Genomic DNA, 20648 nt, shown 5'->3' on the forward strand with positions numbered 1-20648 from the left:
GTAAAAAACAGACTATATAATGCAGAGGAATGAATAAGCGATTTAGAAGACATGATGACAGAAATCACCCAATCAGAACAGCAGACATAAAAGTAAGTAAAAACCAATGAAAGCAGTATAAGGGAATCTGTGGGATAGTATAACATGAGCCAATCTATGCATAATAGAGGCCCTAGAAGGAAAAGAAGGAGAAAAGGGTATTGAAAAAGTATTTTTTAAACATTTTTATTGAGTTATAGTCATTTTACAATGTTATGCCAAATTTCAGTGTAGAGCACAATTTTTCAGTTATACATGAACATACACATATTCATTGTCACATTCTTTTTCGCTGTGAGCTACCACAAGATCTTGTGTATATTTTCCTGTGCTATATAGTATAATCTTGTTTATCATTCTGCATATGCCTGTCAGTATCTACAAATTTTGAACTCCCAATCTGTCCCTTTGAACCCTCCTCCCCCTTGGAAACCACAAGTTTGTATTCTATGTCTATCAGTCTGTTTTGGTTTTGTATTTATGATCACTTTTTTTTAATTCCACATATGAGTGATCTCATATGGTATTTTTCTTTCTCTTTCTGGCTTACTTCACTTAGAACGACATTCTCCAGGGACATCCATTTTGCGGCAAATGGCGTTAAGTATTTGAAGGAATCATGACTAAAAAGTTTCCAAACTTAAAGAAAGAATCAGATATCCAAGTACAGGAAGCACAGAGGGTCCTCAACAAGAAGAATCCAAATAGACTTATACCAAGATGAATTATAATTAAGGTGACCAAAATTAAAGATAAAGAAATGATTCTAGGCACCAAGAGAAAAACAAACAGTTACAAAAGAACCATCATAAGGCTTTCAGCTGATTTCTCAACAAAAATACTGCAGGCCAGAAAGGAAGGGAAAGATATATTCAAAGTCATGAATTAGAAACAGCTTCAACTTGGGATACTCTATCCACCAAGACTATCCTTTAGATTAGGAGAGATAAAGAATTTCACAAGCAAAAAACAAAACAAAACAAAACAAACAAACAAACAAACAAAAAACAACAACAACAATTCAGCAACACTAAACCTATCTTAAAATAAATATTGAAAGGTCTACTCTAAATAGAAAAGAACCAAGAAGCTATAGAAAATATAAAACCATAATTGGATATGTGATAATGACAATGAGTTGCAAGAGAATAAACATGAAGATGTAAAAGAGGACATCAAAATCATTAAAGGTGGGAAAGGGGAGCAAGAAAGTATAGAATATTTTTGGTTCTTTTTAGGATGTGTTTGAGCTTATATGAATATCAGTATAAAGCAAACAGATATAATAGTGTGTTAACATACTTAAAATACAGGGTAACCACAAGTCAAAAGCGTACAATAGTCATGAAACCAAAAATAATACAAAAGAAAATTATCAAACCACAAAAATGAAAACACAAAGGAAAAGAGAGTAACAAAGAGGAAACAGCAAATCAACTGGAAAACTAATTTCAAAATGGCAATAAATATATCTATCAATAATTACCATAAATGTCAATGGGCTAAATCCTCCAATCAAAAGACATAGATTGGCAGATTGGATTATAAAACAGGAGCCTATAATATGCTGCCTACAACAGGCCCACATTAGGGTGAAAGACACACATAGACTGAAAGTGAGAGGATGGAAAAAGATATTTCATGCAAATGGAAATGACAAGAAAGCAGGAGTAGCAATACTGGTATCAGGAAAAAAACAGACTTTAACACAAAGGCTATAAAGAAAGATAAAGAAGAACATTATATAATGATTAAAGGAAAAATAGAAGATGAGGCTATTATGCTCATTAACATATATGCACCCAATATAGCAGCACCTAAATAAATAAAGAAAATACTAACAGACATAACAGAAGAAATTGATGGGAAAACAATAATAGCGGGAGACTTTAAAACCCCATTATCATCATTGGACAGGTCTTCCAGACAGAAAATCAATAAGGCAATGAAGATACTAAATGACACAATAGAATGGTTGGAACTGGTTGGTATTTTTAGGACATTACATCCCCAAATAAACAGAATATACATTCTTTTCAAGTGTACATGAAACATTCTCTAGGATAGATGGCATTCTCAGGCACAAAAGAAGCCTCAAGAAATTTAAGATGATAGAAATTATTCCAAGCATCATCTCTGAACACAATGCTATGAAACTAGAAATCAACATACAGATAAACAATTGAGAAAAAATGACAGCATGGAGATAAAACAACATGCTACTTAAAAAAAAAAAAGGGTCAGTGATGAAATTAAAGAAGAAATTTAAAAATATCTTGAGACAAATGACAATGAAAACAACCACACAAAATCTATGGGATGCAGCAAAAGCAGTCCTAAGAGGGAAGCTCATAATGATACATGCCTTCCTCAAAAAAGAACAATCTCAAATAAACAACCTAACCTACCACCTAAAAGAATTAGAAAATGAAGAACAAACAAAACCCAAAGTCAGCAGAAGGAAAGAAATAATAAAGATCAAGGAGGAAATAAATAAAATAGAGATTAAAAAACAATAGAAAAATCAACCAAAGAGCTAGTTTTTTGAAAGAGTAAACAAAATTGAAAAACCTTTGGCCAGGCTCAACAAAAAGAAAAGAGAGAGGACAAAAATAAACAAAATACGAAATGAAAGTGGAGAAATTACAACCAACATCAGAGAAATACAAAACAAAACAAAACAAAACAAAACAAAACAAAAACAAAACAAACAAAAAATTAGAAAATACTATGAGCAACTATATGGAAAAAAATTGGGCAACCTAGAAGAAATGGACAGTTTCTGGAAACATATAGTCCATCAAAACTGCATCAAGAAGAAATAGACCACTTGAACAGACCAATCACTAGAAATGAAATAGAATCAGCAATAAAAAACCTCCCTACAAACAAAAGTCCAGGAAAAGATGGCTTCCCTGGGTAATTCTATGAAACATACGAAGAAGAATTCATACAGATCCTTCTCAAACTCTTCCAAATGATTAAAGAGTAGGGAACACTCCCAAACTCATTCTATGAAGCCACCATCACCCTGATATCAAAAACAGACAAAGACACTACCAAAAAAAGAAAATTACAGGCCAATATCATTGACGAACATAAATGCAAAAGTTGTCAACAAAATATGTTAATAGAATCCAAGAACACATAAGAAAGGTCATACACCATGATCAAGTTGGATTCATCCTAGGGACACAAGGATAGTTCAACATATGCAAATCAATCAACATAATACAACACAACAACAAGAGAAAGGACAAAAATCACATGAGCATCTCAATGGATGTAGAAAAAGCATTTGATAAAATTCAACACCCATTTATCAGGAAAACTCTTACCAAAGAGTGTATAAAGGGAACATATCTCAACATAATAAAAACTATTTATAACAAGCCAACAGCCAGCATAATACTCAATAGTGAAAAACTTAAAACCTTCCCACAAAAATCTGGAACAAGACAAGGATTCCACCCTCACCACTTCTATTCAACATAGTATTGTATGTCCTAGCCACAGCAATTGTGCAAGGAAAAGAAATACAAGGGCTCTGCATTGGAAGAGAAGTGGTAATATTGTCACTATATGCAGATGGCATGATGCTATACATAGAAAACCCTAAAAGCGCCACATAAAAACTACTAGAGCTGATAAAAGAATTTGGAAGGGTAGCAGGAACCAAGATTAACATACAGAAATCAGTTACACTTATTACACTAACAATGAAATATATGAAAAAGAGCATACGGAAACAATCCCTTTTAAAATTGCATCCAAAGCAATAAAATATTTAGGAATAAAGCTGATCAAGGAAATGAAAGACTTATAAACAGGGAACTACAAAACACTGACTAACAAAATTAAAGATGACTTAAAGAAATGGAAAGATATGCCATGCTCTTGGATTGGAAAAAATCAATATTGTTAAAAATGGCCTTACTGACCAAGGCAATGAACAGAGTTAATGCAATATGTATCAAATTACCCAGGACATTTTTCACAAAACTAGAACAAATAATTCTAAAATTTATATTGAATCATAAAGGACCCAGAGTTGACAAAGTATTACTGTAGAAAAACAACAAACCTGGAGGAAAAGCCCTCCCAGACTTCAGACAATACCACAGAGCTACAGTAATCAAAACAGCATGGTATTGGCATAAAACAGACATATGGATCAATGGAACAGAATAGAGAGCCAAGAAATAAACCCACAGACCTATGATCAATTAATCTTCAACAAAGTGGGCAAGAATATACAATGGAGAAAGTCTCTGGAAATGGACAGTCTCCTCAGCAAGTGGTGTTGGGAAAACTGGACAGCAGCATGCAAATCAATGAAGTCAGAAGACTCCCTCACAGCATACACAAAAATAAACTCAAGATGGCTTAAAAACTTAAATATAAGACAAGACACTATAAACTCCTAGAAGAAAACATAGGCAAAGCATTCTCTGACATAAATCTTAGCAATGTTCTCTTAGGGCAGTCTACTCAGGCAATGGAAATAAAAGCAAAATAAAGAAATGGGACCTAATTAAACTTATAAGCTTTTTCACAGCAAAGGAAACCATAAGTAAAACAAAATGACAACCCACAGAAGGGGAGAAAATATTTTCAAATGATGCATTTGACAAAGGTTCAATTTCAATGTCTTTGCCAGTTATAAAATTCTGGTTTTCAAAGTGAAAAAAAAAAGTGAATGAAGGGCCACAAATGGCAAAATATCCTTCTCTTTTATGGGTGAGTTGCATTCCATTATATATATATACACCTATATATATATAAAACTGGGACATTGTGCTGTAGACCAGAAATTGACACCTTGCAGGCTGACTATACTCAATATTTAAAAAAATAAAGATTTGTCTAGTAACTCCCATGTCTGTGTTTTCACTGGGAAATTGTCTAATGATTATTTTTCCCCTGTGTATGAACCATACTTTCTTTTGTCATTACATATCTCATAATTTTAATTAAAATTCAACATTTTAAATAATGTAATGTGGCAACTTTGCAAATCAGAATCTGACTGCTTCTCCAGGTTTACTGCTGTTCCTGCTTATTTTACTGTTGTTGTTGTTTTTTCTTTTGTGAGTTTTATGAGCTATTTTTGTAAACTCTGTATTCTTTATGTGTAGCTATTAAAGTCTCTGCTCAGCTTGCTTAGTGGCCAGTTAATGATTGGATAACATTTTTTTCTTAATTCCTGGAAGCAATATATACTCCAATCTTTGCTAAGACACACTATGTATATGTTGTGGCATGCCTTTACACTCAGACAAGTAGTTTATAATTCTACCTTAACTTTCAGTTCCTACTTGTACAGAACTTCAAGGTCAGACAGAGATGAGAGCATAGGTTCTTCTCAGGTCTTATCTGAGCATACACACAGCCCTAGGCACGTGTAGACCTTCTAGATTTTTAAGAATATGTTGGAGCTTTCCAAAACATGTGTTTAAACAAGCACCTACACCTTCCCAGAGAAAAGACTCTCATCACTGGGCAAGATCAGAGTTATTCTTTTAAAGGGGATCTTTACAAAAACCACCAGACAGATAAGATAATGACAATTCTTTGATAATAAGGCTTTGAGATAGCTGTCATTCCATTTAGCTTCCTTTAAGTGGTTGCCAAGATGCTTTGGAATATGGGCTGTTATTTTATTTTTTTTTTAAGTTTAGTGTATAATTGGAGATAATTTAGAGGCTGGAACTAGGGCAAATTAAAATACCAGAAAGCTCACTATTCTTACTGAGATTCAGTTGTATTTCTTGAATATACACTACTCAGTTTGCTGCAAACCTTTTTTATAATGTCTGGTGCTCTAAAAAAAAGTTGATTCTGACTAATTTTACCAGGTTTTGCCTTACTTTTATAGCAGGGCAAATTTTTGGAGTGTCTTGCCACCTATCGTTTTCACTTACATCATCCTGTGCAACTACTTTTTAATTAGTTAAGAGAGAAAAGTATAAACAGATATGTAATTATGCTTTCTATTATTATCTATATAATTACATTTATTGGAGTTAATATTTTCATGGAGATTTAAATTAATATCTGATGTCACTTTGTTTCAGCCTAAAGAAACTCCTTTATTATTTCTTGTAAGGCATATCTTCGAGCAATGCATTCTCTGTTTTTATCTATGAATGTTATTTCTCCTTCATTTTTGGAGTATAACTTTGCCATATGTACAATTCTTGTTTGACAGTTTATTTTCTTTTCTCTGCACTTTGGCTATGCCATTCTGTTTTTTTTTCTGATGAGAAGTAAGCTGTTATCTTGTAATTTTCTTGTATGTGATGAATCATTTTTTCTCTTAGTCCCTTCAAGTGTCATTTTATTTATTTTTGGCAGTTTAACTTGTGTTTGGATGTGGATATTTTTTAATTTATCCTACATGAAGTTCATTGAACATCTAGGATGTGTAGATTAAAGTATTTCATCAAAATTGGGATCATTTCAGCAATTATTTCTTCAAATATTCTTTCCCTCTTTCTCTCTGTTTGCCTTCTGAGACTCCCATCATGTGTACCTTTGATGGTGTCCCATAGACCTCTTTACTCTTTCTCATTATTTTTTCTTCCTGTTCCTCAGACTGAAAATGTCAATTGATCCATCTTCAACTTCACTGATTCTTTCTTCCGTCAGTTCAAATCTTCCATTGAACACCTCTAAAGAATTTTTTATTTCAGTTATTCACCTTTATGGCTTCAGAAGTTTTATTTAGTTCTTTTTTAGGTTTTCATTCTCTTTCTCTTTATTAACAGTGTATATTTAGGGAGACATTTTTCTAATATTTTTCTTTGGCTCTTTAGAAATGTTTTCTATATGCCATTCATTTTTTGGTGAAAAATTGGCCTTTTAGCTAATATAATGTGGCAACTCTGGAAATCAGATTCTCTCTTCCACAGGGTTTGTTTTTTGTTTCTCTTGTTGTTGTTTACTTGCTTAACTTTCCTCAACTAACTCTGTAAAGTCTGTATTCTTTGATATATGTGGCCACAAAAGTCTCTGCTTGGATAACTTAATGATCAACTAATAATTGGACAGAAATGTCCTTGAATGCCTGGAACCAGTACATTTCTCAGCTGTTTCCAAGGAGCTTAGTGTATATGTTGCAGCAAACTTTCAATGGTCAGTCAGTCAGTTATTAACTCTTCCTTAGTTTTCATGTTCAGCTAGTGAAGAGACTCAAAGTCAAACAGAAGTGAGATATTAAATCCTTTTCATGTCTTTCTGGTGAAACAAAGAGTAGAGTATAAATAAATAATGTAAAGCAATAGAGAATGTAAAATACAGAATGTAAAAACAATAGAGAAAATCAACAACAAAAAAAACTCTGACAATGTAAAAAAATGGCAAAACTTTAACTCAAGTGGCCAAGAAAAAAAAAAGAGGAAACTCAGATTACTAAAATCAGGAATAAAAGAGGTGGCATCAATACCAATTTTACAGAAATAAAAAGAATTGTAAGGGTAACTATGAACAATTGTATACCAACAAATTAGTTAACCTAGATGAAATGGACAAACTCCCATGAAAACACAAAGAATTGAAAATGATTTATGAAAAAAAATAGAAAATTTGAATAGACATATTACATAGAAATAGATTGATTTAGTAATTTAAAATCTTCTTACTAAGAATAGTTAAGGATAATTAAACTTCCTAAGTGAATTCTACCAAAGGTTTAAAGAGGAATTAATACTGACATTTCATAAAATCCTCCAAAAATTGGAAGAGAAGGAAACATTTCCCTACTCATTTCATGAGACCAGGATTACTCCGATATAAAAATTATATGAAGACATCACAAGAATATAAAACTGCAGACCAATTCCCTTATGAATATAGATATAAAAACCTTGAGCAAAATACCAGCAAATAAAATCTATCAGCTTATAAAAGAGATCACACATCATGACAAAATTGGGATTTATTCCAGAAATGAGAGGTTGGTTCAACATATCAGAATCAGTCAATGCAAATTACCATATAATATAGGACAAAAACTATCAAATGATAATCTCAATAGATAGAGATAAAGCACTTGACAAAATCCAAGACTCTTTCATAATAAAAACATTCAACAAATTAGGAATAGAAAGGAACTTCCTTAATCTGATAAAAGGTGTCTACAAAAATCCCACAGATAATACCATACTCAATGGTGAAATACTGAAATCATTCCCCCTAAGATCAGGAATAAGGCAATGATGTTCATTCTTGCCACCTCTATTCAGCATTGTAGTTGAGAGTCTAGTCACAGTAGTTAGATAAGAAAAACAAATTGACATTATCCATAACAGAAAGGGAAAAAAAGGTATCTCTATTGGCAGATGACATCATCTTGCATATATAAAATCCTAAGAAATATACCTCCATTAAAGTAAATATTAGAGCTGGTAAATTAGTTCAGCAATATTTGAGGATACAAGATTTATATACACAAATCAACTGACTACTTTAGCAAAAAATGATCTGAATATTTAAAAATTAATTCCATTTATTTAGATCTAAACAAACAAAAACAAACAAACAAACAAAAACAAAGCATAAATACATGACAGAAATAGACTCATAGACAGAGAATATAGACTTGTGGTTGCCAGGAGGATGGAGGGTGGGATGAGATAGACTGGGATTTCAAAATTGTAGAGTAGATCAACAAGATTATACTGTATAGCACAGGGAAATATACACAAAATGTTATGATAACTCACAGAGAAAAAAATGTGACAATGAGTGTGTATATGTCCATGAATGACTGAAAAACTGTGCTTAACACTGGAATTTGACACAACATTGTAAAATGATTATAAATCAATAAAAATGTTAAAAAAATAATTCTATTTATAATGGAATCAAAAATAATAAATACATGGGTATAGATTTAATAAAAGAAGTTCAAGACTTGTACACTGAAAGTACAAAACATTGTTGAAAGAACTTAAATAATACCTAAATAAATGGAAATTAATCCCATGTTTATGGGCAGGAAGACAATATTAAGATTAAAAAAAAAAGAACATAAATACAAAACAGAAACAGACTCATAGACATAGAATACAAATTTGTGGTTGCCAAGGGGGAGAGGGGTGGGAAGGGACAGACTGTGAGTTCAAAATTTGTAGATACTGACAGGCATATGTAGAATAGATAAACAAGATTATACTGTATAGCACAGGGAAATATATACAAGATCTTGTGATAGCTCACAGCGAAAAAAAGCGTGACAGTGAATATATGTATGTTCATGTATAACTGAAAAATTGTGCTCTACACTGAAATTTGACACAACATTGTAAAATGACTATAACTCAATAAAAAATGTTTTAAAAAAGATTCAATACTCCCCAATTTGATCTATGGATTGAATGCAGTATCTATGAAAATTCCAACTGTTTTTTTTTAAGAAATTAACAAGTAGGTCCCCAAATTGATATCGAAATTCAAGGGATCCAGAAAAGTCAAGGCAAGCTTTAAATAGAAGAACAAATTTGCAAGACTCATATTCCCAATTTCAAATCTTACTACAAACTTATAATAATCAGAAATTGACACAATGTTATAAACTGACTATATTTCAATAAAGTGTGTGTGTGTGTATATATATATACACATATATATGTGTGTGTGTATATATATTATATATATATAATATATATACAAAATAGATTGTGTGGTAGCAGCATAAAGATAGACACCTAGATCAATAACAGAATTGAAAGTCCAGAAATAAGCCCTTACATTATTTGTCAACTGATTTTTTTGACAAGGATGTCAAGATATTTCAATGGAAGAAAAATTAATCTTTTCAACAAATGGTGCTGAAACAACTGGATATCCACACATAAAAAAGTGAATTTGGATGCTTACCTCATGCCATATACAAAAATTAACTCAAAATGGAACAGAGACCTTTATGTAAGAGCAAAAATTAATTTAAAATTATAGAAATTTTAAAGAAAAACTGTTGAGGGTTGAATTGTGTTTCCCCTAAAAGATATACTGCATTTCTAAATCCCAGTAGCTCGGCATGTTATCATATTTGGAGATAGGGTCTTTACAGAGGTAGTAAAGTTATAATGAGGGCATTAGGTTGAGCCCGAATCCAACATGACTGGCTTCCTTATTGAATGGGAAGATTTGAACATGGAGACACACACACACAGATAATGCCATACTAAGATGAAGACTAAGATTGAAGGATGCTTCTACAAGCCAAAGATCACAATTGACTCTTCTTTTCTTTCAGCAGAATATTCTGCCTCTCTCCTTGTCCTCTATGGCTTTTGATGAGAAATCTGCTGTCATTCAAATTCTTGTTCCCCTGGGTATTGATAAAGATGGCAGTGTAGGAGAACATGGAACTTATTTCCCTCCCTGTACACATCAAAGATACACTCACATGTGGAATAATTCTCACTGGAAACTAACTGGAAAGTGGCTGAAAACTCCTGTACAACCAAGATTGCAAGAAAGATCCACATGTAATTTCATAGGAAAGAGGAAAAATTGATCAGGTCAGGATGTGTGCACCTGGAAGGAGACTCAGAGGAAAAGGGACAATACATGGGTGGAGACCCACCTGGGAGAATGAGCAGTTTGAGTCACAGATTGGGCACCCCAGTCCTTGGGTCCTACACAAGGGAGATGAACCCCCTTGGCTAGTTGGAGGAGGGCTGGGACTAACATGAGGGCTGAGGGAAGCCTGGACTTTCCTTGTGAGAAGCACACAAACAATGGCTCACCCCCAAGGCAGGGTGAATCTTCCCTTGATTGAAACTACATGGCTGGCTGACTCCTTTCTCATGACCATGTTGGCCCGTACCCCAGACCAAGCCAAGTGAATTCTCCAGCCTCACTTCTTCCATGACACAGTGTGTCATTGGATCTAAGGCTTCTATGAGTAGGGAGAAAACTCAACTATGGGACAGTGAGGTGACCTGGTCCCAGGGAAGAGCCTGGGTGGGGCAGCATGGGCCGTTGTTGGTGCTTACTCATGCAAGGCATCAGAAACATCCCAGAACTGTGACTGTGGCCACTCCACCATAGTTCACAAGCCAAGATGCACCAAGAGTCCACAGAGGACCTGCCTGACCTGCTGTGTGTTTCCACAACAGGGTGGGAGTCAAAGAGGCTGTAAGGAATAATCAACTATGAGGGACAAAGGGGACTTGGAAACGAGGCTGTGTCTCAGCAGAGCAAAGGAAACAATTGCTTGCCCCTGCACAGGCAGCACATCAAAGATAGCTTGGAACTCTGTGACTAACATGAGCTGAGAGCCCAGATGGGCTCCACTTGCTAAAGCACTCTCCCTCTCTGTGGCAAGGGTCTAGTGCTGGGAGAGGAGAAAGCACACTCTGAAGGAAACTGAGCTGGCTCAGGCCCAACCCTCAGGACTTCTGCTCCAACAACTTGGGATCAAACCTCAGTCTCAATAGGGTGGTGATGGCCATTGAGCAGAGGAGAAATCCTATATCACACCTGGCTCCAGCTTTGGCTCATCCATCTCCAGCTCCACCATCTACTAAGGTGATAGTTGTGAGCACACCATGAGGAAAGATGTGACTTGCATTCATGTCAAATTCAGCTCTCTTATCAAAGACAATGGGCACACACAGTCTGTTTAGAGACACTATCACAGAAAAACACCCCTTCAAGACCACAAAAGTTAACTGTTTCACCTAAATTACTTGAGGCAGAGGAAATTAAGGAAGAGGAAAAAGTAGATCTGGTCTCAACTGACAGAACAAGAGAAAATTCCTGAACAAAATAAATAATAAAACAGAAATAAAAATATATAACCAAATAAAGAATTCAAAACATTGGTAATAAGAATTTAAACTAAATTAGAAAAAAAGAATATATGGACACAGTGAGAATTTTAACAATGAACTGGAAAAATCTATCAGAAATGAAGAATTCAATAATTGAAATGGAAAACACACTAAAAGGAATAAGTAACAGACTAAGTGATACTTAAGAACACATAGTGAATAATAAAGAACCATAAGTGATCTGGAAGATGTAATAATGGAAATCACCCAACAGAACGGGAAAAGGAAAACAAATTTTAAACATTAGAACAGTTTAAGAGATCTCTGTGATAAGAATAAGCATACCAACATTCACATTATAGGGGCTCCAGGAGAAGAAGAGAGACAGAATGGAATTAAAAATGTATTTGATGAAATTATGGCTGAAAACTTCCCAAACATTATGAAGGAAAGATATTCAGGTACAAGCAGCAAAGAGGGTCCAAAGAAAATGAACTTAAACAGACCCACACCAAGACATAATTAAAATAGCCAAAAGTTAAAGATAAAGAGAGAATTCTATACGCAGAGAGAAAAATACAAATTGTTCTATACAAAAGAACCCCCATAAGGTTATCATATGATTTCAATGCAGAAACTTTGCAGGACAGAAGGCAGTGGTATGATATATTCAAAGTTCTTAAACAGAAAAATTGCAACCTAGGATATTCTACTCAGCAAGATTATCATTTAGCATTGAAGGAGAGATAAAGAACTTCTAAGACAAGCAAAATTAAGAGTTAATCAATACTAAGCCTACCTTAAAAGAAATGTTGAACAGTCTTCACTAAGTGGAAAAGAAGTAAGAATCTATAAGAAAGGGAAAAACACACTAGGAAATGCATATATAGTAAGGGCTGAGGATCAACCATTTAAATAAGCCAGTATGAAGAATAAAAGACAAAAAAGTAAAAGCAATTACAATTACAAAAAATAGTTAAGGGATAAACATGAAGATGTAATATATGACATCAAAAATACAAAATGTGAGGAAGGGGAGAAAAAATGCAGATCTTTTAGAATGTGTTTGAACCTAAATGACTACCAGTTTAAAACAAGTAGATACAGTTCTAGGTCAACATATAACAAACTTATAGTAACCAAAAATCAAAACTACACAAATGATACACAAAAACTAAAAATAAAGGAACACAAGCATACTACCAAAAAAAAAAAAAAAACCCATAAAACCATAAGGGAAGAAACAAAAAGAAGAAGCAATGAACAGAGAAAAACAACTAGAAAACTCATAATAAAATGGCAATAAGTACATACTTGTCAATAATTACTTTAGGGAGAGGGTATAGCTCAATGGTACAGTGCATGCCTAGGATGCACAAGGTCCTGGGTTCATGCCCCAGTACCTCCACTAAATAAATAAACCTAATTACCTCCCCTACCCCCCAAATTACTTTAAATGCCAATGGAATAAGTGCTCCAATGAAAAGACATAGGGTGGCTAATTGGATAAAAAAGATCCATCTATATGTTGCCTACAACAGATTCACTCAGAGATAAACACACAGCCTAAAAGCGAGGGGATGGAAAAAGACAGTTTATGTAAACAGAAATGATAAGAAAGCAGAGGTAGCAATACTCATATCAGACAAAATAGATTTAAGAACAAAAGCTATAACAAAAGACAAATGAGGGCATTATATAATGATGAAGGGATCAATAAAAGAAGAGGATATTACACTTGTTAAGATATATACACTCAATACAGGAGCAACTAAATATATAAAGCTAAGAATAACAACTACTACTAAAAGACAAAAAGTGAGAATTGACAAAAATCCAATAGTATTAGAGTAATTTAACACTTCACTTACATCAATTAACAGATCATCCAGACAGAAAATCAATAATGCTACCATGGTTTAAAATGACACAATAGACTATTTGGACTTAATAGATATCTATAGTACATTCCATCCAAAAACAGCAGAATGCACTTTCTTTTCAAGTGCACATGTAACATTCTCAGTATAGGCCACATGTTAGGTCACAAAACAAGTCTCAACACATTTAAGAGGATAGAAATTATATCAAGCATTTTCTCTGATCACATTATGGAACTAGAAATCAATTACTGAAAGAAAAAATGGGAAAAGAACAAACACATGGGGACTAAACAACATGCTACTAAAAAACAAAAGGATAAATGAGGAAATCAAAGAGTAAATCATAAAATACCTCAAGACAAATGAAAATGGGACCACAGCTCTTCAAAATCTATGGGATCCAACAATGGAAGTTCTAAGAGGTAAGTTTACAGTGAAATAGGCCTTCTTCAAGAAAAAACAAGAAAAATCTCAAATAAACAACCTAACCTACCACCTAAATGAATCAGAAAAAGAAAAGAAAAAGTCCAAAATCAGAAAAAGGAAGGAAATAATAAAGATAAGAGAGGAAATAAATAAAATAGAGACAAAACAATAAAAAAGATCAATAAAATCAAGAGTTGTTTTTCAAAAGATAAACAAAATTGATAAAACTTTTGCCAGACTTATCCATAAGAAAAAAGAGGGACATAAATAAATACAATTAGAAATGAAAAAGGAAAATATAACAACCAATACCACAGAGATACAAAAAATCATAAGAGAATACTACAAACTGTGACAACAAATTGGGCAACCTAGAAGAAATGGACAAATTTCAACAAACACACAACCTGCTAAGAATTAATCAAGAAGAAATAGGTAATTTAAACAGATAACTAGAAGTGAAATTGAATCTGTGATTTAAAAGACTTCCAGCAAACAAAAGCCCAGGACTGGATGGCTTCACTTGGGAATTTTAGTAACATACCCATCCTTCTCAAACTATTTCAAAAAATTGAAGAAAATTGAAGAATCTCAAATTCATTCTATGGGATCACGATTACACTTATACCAAAACCAGAGAAAGACACTACAAAAAAGAAAATTACAGGCCAATATATTTGATGAATATAGATGCAAAAATCCTCAACAAAATGTTAACAAACTGTATCCAACAATATATAAAATGATCATACACCATGATCAAGTGGGATTTATTCCAAGGACTCAAGGATGGTTCAATATTCACAAATCAATCAGTGTGAAACACAAAGGAAGGATATAACAAAGGATATATATAGGAAGGATGTAACAAAGGAAGGATAAAAAACACACGGTCATCTTAATAGGTGCAGAAAGAGTTTGACACAATTCAACACACATTCATGATAAAACTCTCATCAAAGGTCGTATAGAGGGACCATATCTCAACATTAGCAAAACCATTTATGACAAATCCACAGTTCTCATCATACTCAATGGTGAAAATCTTAAAGTCTTTCCTCTAAATTGAGGAACAAGACAAGGATGCCCACTCTAACCAATTTTATTTAACATAGTATTGGAAGTCCTAGCCATAGCATTCAGACAAGAAAAAAAGAAATAAATATCATCCAGATTGGAAAGGAAGTCATAAACCTGTCACTACTTGCAGATGACATTGTACTGTATAGAAAGCCCTAAAGCCTTCACCAAATAACTATTATAACTATTAAATGAATTCAGTAAAGTTGCAGGAAAAAAGATTAATATAGAAACTCTGTTTATTTTCTAAACATTAATAGTGGACAATCAGAATGAGAAAGCAAAAAAAAAATCCTATTTAAAATCACATCAAAGAAAATAAAATACCTAAGAATAAACTTAACCAAGGAGGTGAAAGATTTATACTTTGAAAACTATAAAACATTGATGAAAAAATTGAAGATGATACAAAGAAATGGAAAGATATCCAGTGCTCTTGGATTCGAAGAATTAATATTGTTAAAATGGACAAACTTTCCAAAACAATCTACAGATGTAATGCAATTACAATCAAAATGCCCATGTAATTTTTCACAGAACTAGGACAAATAATCCTAAAGTTTATATAGAATGATAAAAGATCACAAATTGCCAAAGCAATCTTGAGAATAAAATACAAACCTGGAAGTATCACCCTCCCTGAATTACAAGGCTACAGTAATCAAAACAGCATGGTACCTGCACAAAAACAGACAAATAGAATAATGCAACAGAATAGAGAGCCCAGAAACAAACCCATACCACTATAGTCAATTAATCTGTGACAAAGGAGGGACGAATATAAAATGGGGAAAAGCAGTCTCTTCAATAAGTGGTGCTGGGAAAACTGGAAAACTACATGAAGAAGAATGAAATTAGAACATTTCCTCAGACCATCTACAAAAGTAAACTCAAAATGGATTAAAGGCCTTTTCTGGTTTCACTAGAGAAATACAAGCATATTTCAATGGTTCAGAAATAACCTATTTGGATAATTTCTTGAATACATTTCTTAAATATGTAGGTTTATGTCTTTCACCAAATTTTGGAAGTTTTCAGGTATCATTACCTCATGTACTCTTTCACCTCCACTCTCTTTTTTATCCTTCTGTGACTTCAATTATACGAATGTTAGATCTTTTGTTTTTGTCCCACTGGTATGTGGCTTTGTTCATTATTTTCAACCTATTTTCTCACTGTTGTTCAGATTGCATAAAGTCTACTAATTATCCTATTCACCAATTCTACCCTCTGCCATCTCCATTCTACTATTGAGCCTATCCAGCATTTTTAAAACCCTCAGTTACTGCATTTTTCTTTAGTTTTATAATTTTCATTTGGTTCTTTTTTGTAACTTCAAATTCTGTCTTAAGATTTTCTAATTTTTCATTTGCTTCAGGAGAATTTGTAATTGGTTGTTGAAGCATTTTATTATGGCTACTTTAAAATACTTGTCAGATAATTCCCAACATCTGATTTATCTCAGTATTGACATCTGTTGATTGCCTTTGCTTGTTAAAGTTTGATTTTCCTGGTTCTTGTTTGATGGGTAATTTTTACATTTTAACCTGGATATTTTACGTAGTATGTTAGGATACTCTGGGTCCTATACAAATGTTCTATTTTAGTAGGTAGCCACCCTATTTAGGTTTAAATGCAGGTCTTGGACTACTTTTGTGGGCTGTAGTTTCAATAGCAATTTAATTTAATTTAATTTAATTTAATTTAATTTAATTTAATTTAATTTAAGGCCTTTATGGTAACATTTTAGTCTTCTTGGTCTATTTGGTGCTGATGGAACTCCCATTTTTTTCTGATGATGCTGCCTAAGGGGTGGCAAGAATCCCCCAGGCAAGGCCACCTGGTGAACATACGTTGGGGAAAAATAGTCATTGTCCTGCAGAGAGGAAAAGCACATTCCAGGTAGGGCCACTTGTTTTTCTAGGATACCCTTTGCTGGTACCACATAGTTACCTAATATCTCTTAATGGAAGAGAGGAGTCTGAGGCCTATCAGAGAAAGGGAATGATTCCTTTTACTGCTTATTTTCAGCCAGGCTCCCAATCGGTTCTCTTTGCTGGTGCTGTTGGGATTACATGATGTTGTCAAAGGGACATCTGTTCTTTCTGGGGAAGGTTGAACCTTCCTTGTCTGATTTCTGTTTTTAGGTTTGGGAAAATATCAGGTCTGACTCACCTTTTGTTCATGGGTTGTGAATGCATTATATGCTATATTCCTCCAATTCTATGATCCTTAACCAGCTCACCTTCTTATCACTTTTTGAGTTTTCCTTTGGTTGTGCCTTGTGTTATTTCCAGAATTTGTAGTTGCACTTTAGGGGAAGCACATATGGACCAGAAGACCCTGTAAAACATTTTTAAAATCATTATTAACTGTCCTAAAGATGAGTAATATATTGTTTCTGCCCTCAAGGAACAATTGACTAGTCAGAGAGATGAAACAAGAATATAAATACAATGGCAGTATTTATTATTTGCTGTGTTTGTTTATAGTTAACAAGCATTCAATTTAAATTAATAAGTGTTTAACTTTTATAACAACCTCTGAGGGAGGTAATAATACGTTGCCCATTTTAAATATGCATGAGAGAACTTAAGCAACTTCCTCGATGCCACACAGCTAGTAGGTAATAAAGTGAGGACTGGGACCTAAGCAGTCTGGCTTAAAAGCTGCTACTCTTACCTTTATGTTAAATTGGGTGCCAAAAGAGAGAAGAAATGAATGGTTGTATGGTTCAGAACTACCATAATGTGGAAATAAGGAGGAGGTAACCTTTAGGAGGATGAGGGATAAGTGGGATTTCAATGGGTGAAGGTGGTAGAAGTCTAGTCAGAAGGAAGAACATGCATAAAGGCCCTGTGGTGGTAACAGTGGGGGCCCACTGAGGAAAAAGCTAAAGCATCTAGTATATAGAGTGGTGAAAGATAGGACTACAAAAACATTTGAAGCTATAAGATAGAAGGCTTTGAATGCCAGAATGAGAAAGTCAGCTTTAATTTCATAGACAATAGTAACATCACAAGAGGCATGGCCTGAGCAGTTGGATGATTTCTAAATAACATTCTGGTGTCAGTAGCTGAGAGTAGACGCATGGAGTTCAGTGGAGGCTAATGATGAAGGTCTGACCTAGGGCCATGGTAGCTGAGATGGAGAGGAAGTGATGATCCAATAGATATTTAAGAGGTAGAATCAACAGAATTCAACAACTAATTAGATATGGAGACTGAGCAAAAGAAAAGAGTCAGTGATGATTCCATTTAGGAGCCCGGCTGGCTGGTAATGCCATTAGGTTAAATGTTGAACTCTTCTGGCTTCAGGAAATGGAAAAAGGCAGTATAACACCCTCTGTGTATCAACTTTTTGAGATGTGAAGACTATTCATTTATTGACAGGGAAGTTTCTTTTATCAAGGCAGAATTCCTTTCACCTTTCCTCATGATCCTATTTCCAACTGTTGTAATAATTTTCCTTTGCTCTCCCCTGAACATATTCTAATTTCTAGCACTCTTAGGATGCAAAACACAGGCAGGGTGGTGAGGGTGAGGTGGAGAAAGAGAGAGGAAAAATGAGGGAGAAAGTCTGTGTTAGGGCAATGGGGCTATGGAAAAAGGATATGACCTGAAGGCTAACCTTTAACTTAGAGGGGACAATGAGGCAACAGACCTGTAGTTATCTTACCCCATCAGTACTGTGGTTCTCATGTCAGAGCTTTGTCTATTTTGACAAGGAATCAGAGGACAATAAAGCAGTAATGGAGTCTTCAGGGTTGAGACAAGGAACTAGGAGTCCTGGGGTTAACTCCAGCTCAGCTTCAGATCATCTGAGTGGCCTTGGGAAATCCTCTTCCATTCCAGGTATTCTACTCCACTAAAGATGACATTCTGTTGGACTGAACTATATAAAATTGCTAGTACTCAGTTAGTTTTGACTTGCACAAAGAGCAACATCACATGGTTCAACCTAGTACTTTCACCGACTATAATCATGTGCCTGCTTACCTTTCCACTTTCCCACAGAATGCATGCATGTGCATAGACACACACACACACACACCACTCCTCGATTGGCAGCTCTTTTATGATTGAAACAGTTATAGATATCTGGGGAAAAAAAATTCCAAATTTGCAGTATTTGCTGATTTCCATAGTGGAAATTACTCTCACCATTGCCAACTTCATCTACCAATGTGACATCATTGAATGTGGAGTTAGGAAGAGATGTGCACGATTGGTTCTTGAAAGCTGGTATAAGCTGGCTCTAGCACACCACTGCTTATCTCTACATTCCTTTATAACACTTACCACAGGATCTCAGACTTAGTATGAGAAAAGTAATTGTTTGTCAATTTGAAGATGTAGCCTCCTCCTGAAGAATCCAAGCTGCACAAATAATGCCAGTCATAAAGACAACCATTTTGACATCTTGCTTTACAGTTTTCCAAATAATTTGTATACCCATTTCAGGAGGAAGACAGGACAAGAATTCCATATTCTTACCTGATGGATGAGGAAGCTGGGGCCCAGAGAAGTGAGGGGGAGGGTTCAATGTCACATAGTCATAGGTGGGGCAGGACCAGAAAGGCAGGTCTCTGATACAACTCCCAGGAGGGCAGGCAGACACTCCTACTACTGCTAAACTCTACTCACTGGAACTCAGCTCCATCTTGTGCTATGGAGAAGATACTCCCTGATTCTTGAGGCAGGAGCTGGAAGACTGAAGACTATTTCCACTAGCTGTCCACAATTATTGCAAATCTCTGAATACTGACTGCCATGAACACAACCAGCTAAAGAGGAAGCCACATGAGGCCATCTGTACTCTGTATGTCCAGAAACATGCTCAGCCCTGGTATTGAGAATGAGAAAGACAGAGAGAGGGAAAGACATAGAAACAGAGAGACATTAAAAGATTGAGAGAAGGACAGATAGATAGAAACTGAGCATCAAGAAAGTGAATTATTTTAGCCATGGTAATTAAAAAAAAAAAAGACTTACCATATGATCCAGCAATCCCACTCCTGGGCATATATCCAGAAGGAACTTTAATTTGAAAAGATACATGCACCCCGATGTTCACAGCAACACTATTTACAGTAGCCAAGACATGGAAACAACCTAAATGTCCATCGACAGATGACTGGATGAAGTTGTGGTATATCTATACAAAGGAATACTACTCAGTCATAAAAAATAATAAAATAATGCCATTTGCAGCAACATGGATGTACCTGGCGATTGTCATTCTAAGTGAAGCAAGCCAGAAAGAGAAAGAAAAATACCATATGATATCACTTATATGTGGAATCTAAAAGAAAAAAAACAAATGAACTTATTTACAAAACAGAAACAGACTCACAGACACAGAAAACAAACCTATGGTTATGGAGGGGGTGGGGTGGGAAGGGATAAACTGGGAATTCGAGATTTTCAGATAC

General features: G+C 34.5%; 1 long non-coding RNA gene across 1 annotated transcript in view; it reads right to left on the reverse strand.

The window, feature by feature from the left end:
* LOC116661828 overlaps nt 1–19459 on the reverse strand; it is a 33839-nt gene extending 14380 nt beyond the window's left edge. Inside the window, exons 1-2 of the long non-coding RNA XR_004317813.1 lie at nt 18893–19459; nt 17390–17557 (exon numbers count right to left, since the gene is read on the reverse strand). This is a non-coding gene — a long non-coding RNA (uncharacterized LOC116661828). The remainder of the gene's footprint in view (nt 1–17389; nt 17558–18892) is intronic.
* Nucleotides 19460–20648: the final 1189 nt, after the last annotated feature.

Source organism: Camelus ferus, chromosome X (genome assembly GCF_009834535.1).
Source record: "Camelus ferus isolate YT-003-E chromosome X, BCGSAC_Cfer_1.0, whole genome shotgun sequence".
Lineage (NCBI taxonomy): Eukaryota > Metazoa > Chordata > Mammalia > Artiodactyla > Camelidae > Camelus > Camelus ferus.